Genomic DNA, 12,815 nt, shown 5'->3' on the forward strand with positions numbered 1-12,815 from the left:
AGTTAAGGTACCTGAAACAACTCCAGAGTACATGCAAGATGGGCTTAAACCACAACATGAGGTACTTGATGAGGTCAACCTCAATGACTTATCAAGGGACTTATGCTAGCAGATTTGCGATATTGGGACTTGAAATTTGATGGAGCCTTTAGGGTTGGAAAATATGGTGCTAGCAATATACTGACCAGTCAAGATGCAAAGAAGTTTCACTTATCATACAAGCTCAACTTTGAATGTTCGAATAATGAGGCTGAATATGAGGCACTAATACTGGGTCTAATTGCTACGCAAAAGAAAGGTCTTCGTAGGTTGAAAAATTAGGGTGACTCCAAACTGGTCGTAAAGGAAACACTTGGTGACTTTGCTTTGAAGAAACCTCTTTTAGCACCATACCATAGCATAGTTTAGAGATTGCTTACATAGTTTGATGATGTCCAAATTCAACATAGTACCCAGGCAAAAAACCATTTTCCCGATACCCTAGCTACACTGGGGGAAAAGGTAAATATCCCTGAACATCGTATAGCCATTGTCATCGAGAAAAGGATAACACCAACAGTAATCTATTAGCAAGATGTGTCAGTAGGCAAGAGGCAACTTACAAACTTAAGCAAATCCATGCTAAGCCTTGTGAAGATGGAGATATCAGTCTATACCGACAGATATAGAGGCAAGGCTATTACTGACGAGAGATGGAAAAAGAAAATGCCGAGTTGCAAAGGCAATGTGCAAAGTGTCAATTCTATCCAAAAGAATAAGAAGCATATTTCTTAAGTAGTGAAGAATGAAGACAACTATAAATTGACTTTCTTAAAAATGGCACACTGCTTGAGAACAAAGTCAATGCAATCTAGGTGAAGAGGCGAGCCCTTCATTTCTTCCTTGACCGAGGAAAGTTGTATACCAAAGAAGCTTTGAAGGGGAACCCTTAGCATGTCCGTCCAAAGATGAGGCGAATGAAGTACTGAGAGAACCCCACAAAGTGAAACATCAAGGAGCGCAACGACTATATGAGCACCTCATTCACCTCGGCTACTACTGGCCAACGATGGAGGAGGACCTCAAGAACTATGTATGGAGGTGCCAGTCTTGTCAAAAGTTTGGGAATCTGATACATGAGCCGGCAGTTAAGCTACACAATGTCAAGACACCCAACCCATTTCGTGCTTAGGCATTTGACTTGGTAGGCCCTATATCACAATAGTCCTAAGGTTACTGATAGATACTTGTGGCGACCTTAATTAGTATCAAATGGGTAGAGGCCATACCGATGAGAAAGGCAGATGGTACGGGAGTGGCCAACTTTATTAAAGAAAACATCATTTGTAGGTTTGGCATACCTAAAGTGATGATGTCCGACATTGGAACTACTTTTGTGAACTGTCATATGGGAAGGCTGCTAGACACTTACCGAATCAAGCACTACAAGTCCACTCCATATTACTTCCAAGGGAATACACTAGCCGAGGCAAATAACAAGACCCTTATCCGAATATTGAGCAAGATTAGGACTGCAAATGAACCGAATCGAGCCAAGCTTTGCTGAGCTCGAGCTCATCTTGTTTACTTACCGAGCTCGTTTATTGAGCTCAAGCTCTACTCAATAAGAAACTGGGCTCAAGCTCGGCTTGGCTCGTTAACATTAATAGAACTCGAGCTTGACTCGGCTCGATAAATTTTTTTAATATTATTTATATTATTCAATATATAAATAATATATTTATATTATTATTTTTATATATTTATATATTATTTAAATAAAGACAAATGAGCCGAGCTTATGCAAGCTCGATTTCGGCTTGTTTACTAAACGAACCAAGCCGAGCTGAGCCCTTAACAAGCCGAGTCGAGCTTGTTCATAAACAGCTCGGTTCATTTGTAGCCCTAAGCAAGATGATGGATGAAGTTGGAGGCACTTGGTCTGAATATATCCCCGTAGCACTTTGGGCATACAGGATGTCGAAGAGGAAGCTGACCCAGGCGACTCCATTTTCTTTAGTGTATAGGTCCAAAACCGTGTTACTTGTTAGGTTGGTAGTACCCTCAACAAGAATGGCTATGTCGGCACACTTGGTTCTACATACCAGAAGAAGCGACATAGAAGCAATCGAAGAAAGAAGAGATCGAGCCTCAAGGGTAATGGAAAAATGCCATCAGCCCATAGCTCTAGTCTACAATTAATCCGTCTAGAATAGAAAATTAAGAGAATGAGATCTTGTGTGGAAAACATTGGATGCAATCATGCAGGGGCAGCCAACCCCTAAGTTTTCACCAAAATGCGAAGGCCCTCACGAAGTTGCTGAGGCAAGTACTAACGGTTACTACAAGTTGGTGAGGTTAGATGATGGGTTTATAACTAGTCTTGTAAATGCCAAATATGTGAACGAATACTTTCTTTAGCTTTTTTGTTAGCAAACAGTTTCAAGTCTTTGTCAATATTTCCTAATACTTAGTGTGAAGAAATTTTTTCATACTAAGTGAAATTTTATCTATGTAACGACTTAGCCATGTTGAATTTTTATCCATGGCAAGAGAGTTTCGCTTATCTTTTCTTCAAAAAGTTATGAAAAGTAATGTAAGGAAAACAATAAAATGTCACTCAGAAGTACTACCAAAATACTTAATATTCATTGATTGTTCAGAGATTTCATTACATCGTATGTCTCCACGAGGATAGAAATAAGTTGTGAAACAAAAGAGAAAATACATCATGTCCTGCCCTTCATCAAGGAGTTTGTCAAACCAACATATTGAGGCAGCTGGGCAACAAGAGTAGAGTCTTTCTCCCTTAACCAAGCCAAGTTCTATCAGTGTTGCTCTAAGGTACACTCGTTATCCCTGGTGGTTTGATCCAAAGAAGTGATCATAGCTATGTTGTTAGCATGTTCAAGAAACCCATTAACCTCCTACAGCATATCCTTCATCCACGATAAATTTAGGTCAATCATCTTAATCCCGCTGAAGTTTGCCTTAGCATCTCCCACAAACTTGCTTGAAGTTGTCAAAACCTTCCTGGTAGCAAGATCATGAATGAAGCCAACGAGAGACTCCAATAATGTTGTTTGCACATGGAGCCAGGAACTTTAAAAGCAGTAAAGGTTTCGGGGTGCAGTGCTTCAATGTAGACAATTATGGGGGCAGCTTTAGTTGACACCTAATAGTTTAACAAAGAAACCCTTGCCGAAGGCCTAGGGCACTCTAGCATGGCACCAGCAGCATGGGTGACAGGAGGTAAACTTGTAAAACAGCCAAATGTTTGAAGCCGACAAACTTCCCTAGAAAAAGATTGCCCAGTGTTTGTAACAATGTTTGAGTGGATAGATACTGGAAAATGACCCAAGAAACTGATCTCACGAGACAAGCCAAAACTCTTACCACCTCCTTACGGGACTAAAAGGAGGTTTTCAATATGATTATCCCTAATGTTCAAGTCAAGAACGGCAATGTTGTCCATTCTTTTAAAGAAGTCTCACAACCTCCCAAGATTAGTCGATACTGTAAGAAAGTGGGTGGCATAAAGATCAACAAGCTGCTCTGAAGTCGCCGAGGCCACATGATCAGAGGTCCTCGCAGCAGCAATAATGGTGACAGTTGCCAAGTTAATAGCCACTTCTGTAAACCGAGCTCAGTGTGGATGCGCCATACCAGGGTTAGCCGTCACGCCTTCAATCCCCCCAACAACTGGGATTTCAGTAGCTATAGTCTAGCAGGCTAATGGAGATTCAACATAATGGGACGAACCCCCAGAAGCAACCTATACTCGAGGAGGTTCAAGGTCAGGTGTTGCATTCACTACATACTCTTCTTTGGGAGTTTCGGGAGCGAAGTCCTCACTGCCATTAGAGGAATTGTAGAAGTGTACAAGTGGATCTAGAACAAACGGATCAACAGTACCTATAACATCTAGGTTTTCAGCATCCTTAGCAACTGTCTCACCCTCTACAACTTGCCCAATAGTTCGGGCTCAGTGTTGTTCATTACCACTACTCTCAACAAGCAGGTCATCATGGTTCTCTTCCATAGCTTGGGCCTCAGCAACTAGGTCTTCCTCGATGTCTAAAAGTACCAGCCTATGGACTTTTGATCTAGGGATCAGTGAAGCAATAGGACTCTCATTGTCCGTAGAGTCTGAAGAAAGCCCAATGACTATTGATGGGTCCCCCTGGACCCAAGGAAGGGATGGCAAAAACATTGCCACTTTCTGAAACAAATAGGCCCTAAGGAAAGGAGAAATGCAACTATTAGAATAATAATTAAAATTGAGGAAAGTATGAAGTAAGGTAATTACTCTAAGTGTTGATACCTTAGAGAGCCTTTTCCTAGTGTAGCCGCTTCTTCTTCAACTACCCTTAACCTCGAATAAGTCACATGGGTTGTGGAACCTGCGGGAGAAAGAGAAGCCTAAACAGGCTGAGCAGTTATTGCCCCCAATGGATGAGGCTCCTCTCGGATTTGTGAAGACAAAACCTTGAAGTAGTAGTAGAGATTGGTTTGTTTCCTATAGCCAAAAGGTTGGCGTAAAGACATGTCCTTTTGAGGGATAGGTTTTATGGCAAGAACTATGGATTGTTGTTACAGAAATGGTAGAAGGAGTCAAGATTGCAGTGCCTGAAAAGTCTATAGCTAGGAGTAAAAGCACCCTATCTTCCAAGTGAAGGTAACTCCAACAAAATCATTCCCTCTACAAGTGCGTCAGTATGTTCATGGGTGAATCACAATAAACTGTGATGAAAGTCTTTCTAAGGCGGTGGAGTGCTAGGAATACCTTCGTCCATGCCGAATTGGCTGAGGACACTGTCGGGTCAATAAACCACACTCGACATGCCCTCCTCATACCACACTGGTAGATACCCAAGACAGACCATGGAAATTACAAGAAAAGAGTTGGCATGGAATTATCAAGAGAAAAGTCTAGGTGGCAAGCCTCAAAAAGGAACCGCCGAACCACCTGTGAAAGTCTGAGTGTAGGAGCGAAAGACATACTCGTCTATGTCATCAATATAGTCCATGAACGACTTGTTGGAACCAACACCAGACCACTGGGCAATCCTGGGGAGGGCGTTGTTTACTTGCCTCATAACCACTCGTTTCTCTAAGTCTAGGATTGGGCTGCCCTTTGTATCCATAACCTTATCAGTAAAAGAGACTACAAACTTTTTGGGTGTAGGGTTGTAGACACCCCATTTTTGACCGACCTTAAGACTCAGACGTCACCGATTGAGCGCTCGGTGATGACGCATATTGTGCTCGTTCTGAGGTTGCGGAGTCTCGGCTGAGAGCCTTGTCTCCCGACTTCGGGGCTCTTTTGTGCTTTTTCTCGGTTTGCGAACTAGGTTTTGTTTTCTCTTCTCAAAGGGAGGGAGAGGTCTCATAGACCATCTCTCAGTGGCCATAGGCTACTTTTCGTGGTCGTAGGCCACTGTTCCCGTTTGGAGACCAGTTTCCGATTTTCGGAGACGTCGGCCGCGCGCCTCGGTTCGGGACCACTTAACTACCTCCGTTTGCTCCAGTTTTTGGCACACACCTTGTTTCCTCTCCCTAGAGGGAAACTGTGGCCCGGGAGATCACTTTCGGGGTCGCACGCCACTTCCGACGCTTAGCAATCAGTTTTCGGGGCCGCCGGCTGCGCGTTTTAGCCCCCAAACCCTCGTTTTGCATCGGTTAGGGTTCATTTTTGGCATGGACCCTAGTTTCATTGTTAGAAAGGTGGTAGTATGGTGGGAGACCACCTTTTCTTCTTGGAGACCACTTTTCTTTTCGCCACCCGATTTTCTTGTTAGAGAGGTGGTCTCCCTCACTTTTGGGCCATAATTTCTGGTCTCCCATACCACCATTGTGTTGCATTCATCTGGGAGGCCACCTATTTGGTATGGCCGACCACCTTTGGTGCTTGAGCCTTTTGACCCCTTGGTCTCCCTCACTTTTGAGCCACATTTTCCGGTCTCCCATACCACCATTGTGTTGCATTCACCTAGGAGGCCACCTTTTTGGCATGGCCAACCACTTTTTCTTGTTGACCCTTTTGACCCCTGGTTGGCCAGCCATCTCCTTTTTGGCCTTCCTGAGTTGCATACAACTGTGCCAGCTAGGAGGCATTTGCCCCATCCTCCGAGATTTAACCCTTTTGTTTGTCGTCTTAAGGAAGCTTTGGCCATTTTTGCTTAGCTTCTAAGAGAAGCTTGACCGTTTGTCAAGCTTCTTGAAGAAGCTTGACCCCTTTGGTCTAGCTTCCTCAAGAAGCTTGCCCCTTTTGGTTTAGCTTCTTTTAGAAGCTTGGTCCCTTTGCTTGAGGCTTCTCCAAGAAGCCTTGGACCTCTTCTTCTATAGCAGAGGCTCTCCTCTCCATTTGTAAGGGTTCAACATTTTTGGCTGAGGCATACATATACTCTGCCTCTATATCTCTACATCCAAGCTCCATAGCTCCATGGTTCTTGGCCATTTGCACTACACCTCCAAGCACAACACCTCCACTACCATCCTAAGTACCTTCGAGCTGTTTTTCAGAGATTGAGAGCTCACTTTCTTGGTCCAAAGCTTGCTACATTGCTGTGCTACAAGGGTAAGTCACCATTTCCCTCTTTGTAGCTTTATTTTGCTTCATTCTTTAGCCTTATTTGCAAGCATTTCTGGGTTTTGTCATAAACTGAAACAAGTTTTGTTTTGAGCTTATAAACATTTTTGTTTAAGACATTTTTTCTTTTTGGGGTGATCTTCCCCTTTGCATGCTTCATTTCCTTATGTTTAGGGCTATGCATTAGAGCATGTGTGTTGGCCTTGGTTTGGCCTTTTAGCCATTGAAATCCAGTGGATTTTCAGTGGCTAACATGTGTTTTTGAGCCCTAAAATCAGTGAGGGGTGACCCTCTCACCCCTTGATTTGTTTACTAGCTTTGTTGGCCTTCCAAAGGGGCTCCTACTTGCATGTTTCAAAGCCATATTTCAGGCCCTATTTGGTGAGTTTTAAGGTCTGCATAGGCTCTTTCCAGAGCCCATTTTTCCATATAAAGTGTCTATTATGCATGTGTAGAACAATCCTATTCAAGGCCTTTCAAAGGGGCTTTCGCTTGCATGCTTCCTAGACTAATTTTAGGACCTTTTTGGTGGGTTTTAGGACCCTCATAACCTCTTTCCAGAGGTGGTTTTTCCATTTTGTGTGTCTATCATACATGTGTAGAATAACCCCTTGCATGGCCTTCCAAAGGAGCCTATCATTCTTGCATGCATTGACTGAGTTTCAGTGGGTTTTTGGGCATATTTTGGCTGGTTTGGTGAGCTCTCATATGCTTCATATAGTTGTAGTACAACTCATGGTTCACTAGCTTTCTTTGCATGCTTTGTTGACCCTTGATTTTAGCACTTTTTGGCCATGTCTTGAATTGATTTTGTGCATATTTTGGACTACCTTAGCTCTATTTTTGGGTCTCATGGTCGAATGATGCTCGTTTTGCATGCTTGTAGTTCAATGTCCATGCTTAACTTTGAGTTTTGAGGTCCACTACATGCATATACTGAGATGTTTTCTTATTTTGGGGCCATTATACATCATATTTTAGAGCTTATGTGAATGTCATATTCCCATGTTTTGTACTCTTTAAATGCGTTTGAGAGTCGGGCTTGTATGCCTCATTTACTGACCATTGAATGAGCTCCATTTCTTTGCATTCCGAGCCATCATTTTAGGCCATTTTCCCACTATTTCAGATCTACCTAGGGTCTGTTTGGGGTTGGTTTTGCCATTGGTGCATTACTTTGTGTACCTCTAGTGTAACGCGCTTCACTAGTTTCGGTTCCCGGGCCATCTAGCATGCATTGTGTGACATATTCGCATGTTTCGGGATCATCTTTTATGCCATTTTAGAGCTGTGTCATGTGTGTTTGTATGCCATACTTTATCCCTTGCCATGCTTTGGTAGAGTGGCATTTGATGCCTTAGGATCGGTCCTTTGCATTCGTACACGTCTGCATGTATTTCGGTTGTCTAATTTTCATCGTATGGCCACTGATTTGAGTGTGGCTGAGGTCCACTCATATTGGTGTAAGTCCATCGTGCATTGTGTATGCCATTTTAGTCCATTGCATTGCGTATGCTAGGTTGCATGTTAGTCGCATTGTGTATGCCATCTCATTGCATTGTGTTTGGGATAGGAGTCAGCCCAAACACGAGAAACGAGGGACGTTTCGTACTCAAAGTGACGAAACGTGTCTCAATTCCCGGTCGCCGACACTCCGGATTACCCATGATGGAGTTTAGGTCTTGTTGTGTTTTCATGTGCATTGATTTCACATCGAGTCGTGCAATTCGACTCCTCGGCCATCATGCATCAAGATGCATGATTGGTGGCATAAGGATCGAGGTGTGCATACATATGTGAAAATACTTTGCCATGCCCTTTTCTTGCTCCCTGTTGCAGCAAACCAGAAATCAACAGCCTTCTAGAGCTTTGCACAGCATTCCGGGATTAATTACAAACAGAGGCAAATTGGGGCATCGCGAGGAATTTTTCGATGAGGCGATGCGAGCATGCATGCATCTTTCATCATTCGGAACAGAGCTGAGGTGATCCATGGATTTGCATACTAGTTTATTTTGCTTTCCTAGTTAATTTGTTAATTAATTAGGGTATTGTAATATTTGATTAGCTAGAGTAGTTAATTGTTTATTCGGACTGTATTATTTATTCAGAATGTATTATTTATTCGGACCCTCCGAGCGAGGACACAATTGTAATAAGTGTGCATGCGTGTGATGTATGTCTTCCAACCCCACGTCTTTCTCCCTTTTATTTACCAGCTTATGATGGTTAGATTAGGGCATGTTTCAATTAGCATATTTATGATCGCATGATTGCATTCATTCATTTGTTTTGCATGCACCGGGCTCAGCGTATCATACTAACTGCATTGTATTTCAATTCCAAGTTGAATACGTGCTAGCTGTAGCATCTCATATGCCATTCTTAGGATAGCCGAGCCTATTGTAGTTGCATTTTGCATGTGTTACATTAGCCATTTTAACATGAACTAGGATCATGCATTGATTACTAACTAGTTTCTGTTTTGGCTCGGAGTACTCGGTAAGTGTTTATACTTTAGCATCCTTGCATGAGTGTGAGTGTTGCCATGATAGCATGCTTACCATGAGGCTAACTGTTTATGTGATATAACTACCTGAATGCCAATGGGTGAAGGTTGGATTATCTGAATTGGAACAATTCATTAAATGCAAGTTTTAAGCCCACTTGAGAGTGGCAAAATCATATTTTCTCAGCCCACCTGAGGGTGGCAAAATCCGCATTTTAGCCTACTTGTGAGTAGCAAACCATTTCAAAAACAAACATGAGGTATTTTGTTCCAATTCAGGCGATCCAGTCTATACTTGTATGTTGTGCGCATCACGTAGTAAATCTAGACTAATAACCGGAATAAGAGCACATAATGTTTTCAAAACTCGATATCATGTTTAGTAGAGGCCGATCTTTGATCGGGCGAGCGGGGATGCTCACGAAGTGACCTTCCCCAATCGTACCTAAGTTCCCGAGCCGAGGCAACTTTGGTGATGATGGACACGTGGCCTTAGGCACGAGTCAGGGTTTCCAAAATTCTCCAAAATAAAATATTTAGGTGGCGACTCTGTGTCTGGCAAAGCAGTCCATGTTTGGCACTGCTTTCAAAAAAATCTGTTTTCAAAAACGATTTGCCAGATTTGGACTCTTTGATGATTCATCGGTCTTGCATTGCACTCTGCGAGATTAGATACAGGACCGTGACATTTGAGTCCTGAACTATAGTAAGCCCAAATGAACAAAACAGGGGATTTCCCTCCCGGGACGTTCGGGGACGTCTACAAGGGTCCATAGCGAAAAACCACTCAAAGAAGAAAGCTGTCAAGAATTGGGTGTGAACAAAACTCCATACATCATAACGGCCCATGGACCTCTCCATGTCCGAGTCAATCAAGTCGAAAGTTTAGATCCCCCAAGAAGAGGGGTGCCAAAGAAATATGGAAGTCCCTGCAAAGTTTAATCACTATGGGATTCAAACTCTTAGTTGGATTGTTGGCAAAAATGAAGAAAGAAAGGAAATAACTCATAAAAGCAGCCAAATACAAGTTGCCACGGTAACCCAGGCCAACTATAGAATTATGGTCTTCTTTGATGATGTTGTCAACCATCAGCTGGATCTCTTTGAAAAAGTCCTTCAACCAAGAAATGTATGTGGTCTTGTCCCTTTTCGACCTCTCCCCTATCAACTCGTCGGTTTTGGTGTCATACCAAGAGCCATGTTTCATTTCCTCCTGGAAGGCACTCTAAAGAGCAATAACGGCAGTCTGCTCCTCAGCGGTTAGGGAGGTAGGGTTGAAAGTATGATCTTCATGGGAACTTAGACATAACAACACTGAACCATCCTCAAGAGTAAGGGAAATTTCTCTCCAAGCAACGAAGAGAGTATGAGTGTCTTGACTCCAGCAGGAAACGACAACATCTGTGTTGGTCTTCACCTTGCACAAAGTAAGCTCCCTTTAAATCAGAATGGCATTAAGAATTTGAACAGCCCTTAGACGCTACTCGAAGGCATCATCCTCGATAACATCATTCACCCAAAGAGGCCCTTAACCAAAGGACTGGAGTAAGTGCGATAGTAGATATAAGAGTGGGGAAAGTCACCGCGTTTAATACGGAATTGCAGTACTGAGGTAGGGTTGACCATACCAACCACTTTTAGAGAAGCTCAGCAAATAAGAGTAGGGGCTTCTCCAACAAAAGAATAGTGGGGGCAAATGCATTAATTGCTATCTAAAATGGGTCAGCAAGAGCCCCAAAGTAAAGAGCCCTCCTCTATTCGGCACGTGGGGGGACAAGTTTGTTGTCCAAGATTCTATTGCTTGCCATGTGGAAGGTATGGGAAGAAGAGAAGACTTTGGAAGAACAAAGAAGCCTTTAAGAAAAATAAAGCTTGAAATAGGAGAAGTCAAGAGAGAGAGAAGATGAATGAGAAGTAGGGGACCAAAGGGCCCAAGCTACTATTTATAAAAAGGGCCAAGAAGATGGGACAGATGAGCCTCCCCAAGACTATCATGACCCGTCATAGTCAACGCACCTCCCCAAAGCATCATGATCCTGCAAAAGTAGATGCAGCTTTTGACTAAATAGACGCGACCCTAGGGCTGCCTACTGATGTCATGCACGCACAAGAAAATGGTGCGTGTTTCCTACATTCGTAGGGGGAAATGTAAAGGGAAAAAAATTAATTATGGACTTAAGTGCTAAGGTCGTTGCTATTAGACGAGCAAGTATGATTAAAAGAGCATGGGCTAAAACCTAAGGGGAATGGGTCAACTAGAGAGTGGTACCAGGTTCGACTCGCCAAGGGTCCGAATAGGCTCCATGCAACAAAATGCCTAAGAAGAGTTGTGCAGGCAACACTTGCAACGGTCAAGCTTTTGTGGCACTTTACCTCAGCACTACTATTTCCAGTATTATCGGCACCACCATTTGAACATGCCGAGGGAAAGAGCAACCGTAGCAACTATGAAACCTACCGCAAACTACTTGTTGATGTAACACTTACACCGGTAAAGTTGTTGAGGCATTTTAGCTCAGTGTAGCCATTTTTAGTATTGTCGGTGCCTCCATCTGCACTTACGGAGGGAAAGAGTTGTCGTGACAACTACAACCGCCGCACTTACCTACCAAGGGAAGACTCCACAAGGGTGATAGCATCCTTTGAGGGAAGCTTCCCCTCACAAGTGGAGGCTAATGCTTGGCCTGATAGCAAGCCCAAAAGCATTACCAGCCTAAGGTCAATAGCAGGCCCCAAAGCATTATTAGCTTAGCGTTAATAGCAAACCTGAAACTCTAGCTCAGCACTGATAGTAGGCTCCGAAGCTCAATAGCTTAGCACTGATAGCAAGCTCCGAAGCTCAATAGCTTGGCCCTGATAGCAGGCCTCAATGCTTACTAGTTGGAACTGATAGCAGGACCAGACATACCAGTATATTGTGACAACCCCACAAAGATAGGAACAGGGCAGCCTGAAAGCAAAGGACTCCCTTTTCATTTACCCAAGTCATGAGCCTACCTTGTGTAGACACCCTATTGTTTACGGCCGTTTAAGACTTGAATGATCTTGCAGGTACATCCGGTGGCGAGTCTAATTGCTCACCAAGTGCTTGAAGTCTGCGGTGGAATGCCACAGGTTTGAGTTTTCCAAACCCTGCATCCTTTTTTGCCTCATCTTTGGACCATGCTTAAGTCCTTTTCAATTAAGGCTGGTGATGGCCTGCCAGCCATTTTTTAGGGCTGTCGGCCATGGCCTTTGGCCTACCGGCCATTGGTGTGCCTAGCCGGCCGGCCACCAATGTTCCAGCAAATATTTTTTGATATTTTGTGCCAGCTGTTTGCACAAATTGATGCATCTTCTAACACGTGTGTGGCTGGATCTTTGTGAGGGGAGTTTGCATCTTCTATATATATGACCCCCCCCCTCTTGCATGTGGGGGGGTTAGAAAATTTTGAAGACAAAAATTCTCTCTCTCTCTCTCTCTAGAATTTTCTCTCTCTCTTGTTATTTTGTGCCTTAAGTTTAGTTTCTCTACACTTTTGCACTTGAACCCTAAACCAAACACTCTCACCTTGGAGATAAGGTCTCTTGAGGTCCTTTTTGTGTTCTAGAAGAGGATTTTGGCTTGATTTAGCTTGTTTTGTTGCTCTAATTGCATCTTGTCTTCAAGAGGTATAGCACTTGTATTTTAAGCTTCTTTTAAATACTTGTTTTGCCATCTTTGCAGGCTGTTTTTGAGCAGGTTTTGACCTCCTA

This window comes from Camellia sinensis, chromosome 3 (genome assembly GCF_055761805.1).
Source record: "Camellia sinensis isolate YWXY chromosome 3, ASM5576180v1, whole genome shotgun sequence".
NCBI lineage: Eukaryota > Viridiplantae > Streptophyta > Magnoliopsida > Ericales > Theaceae > Camellia > Camellia sinensis.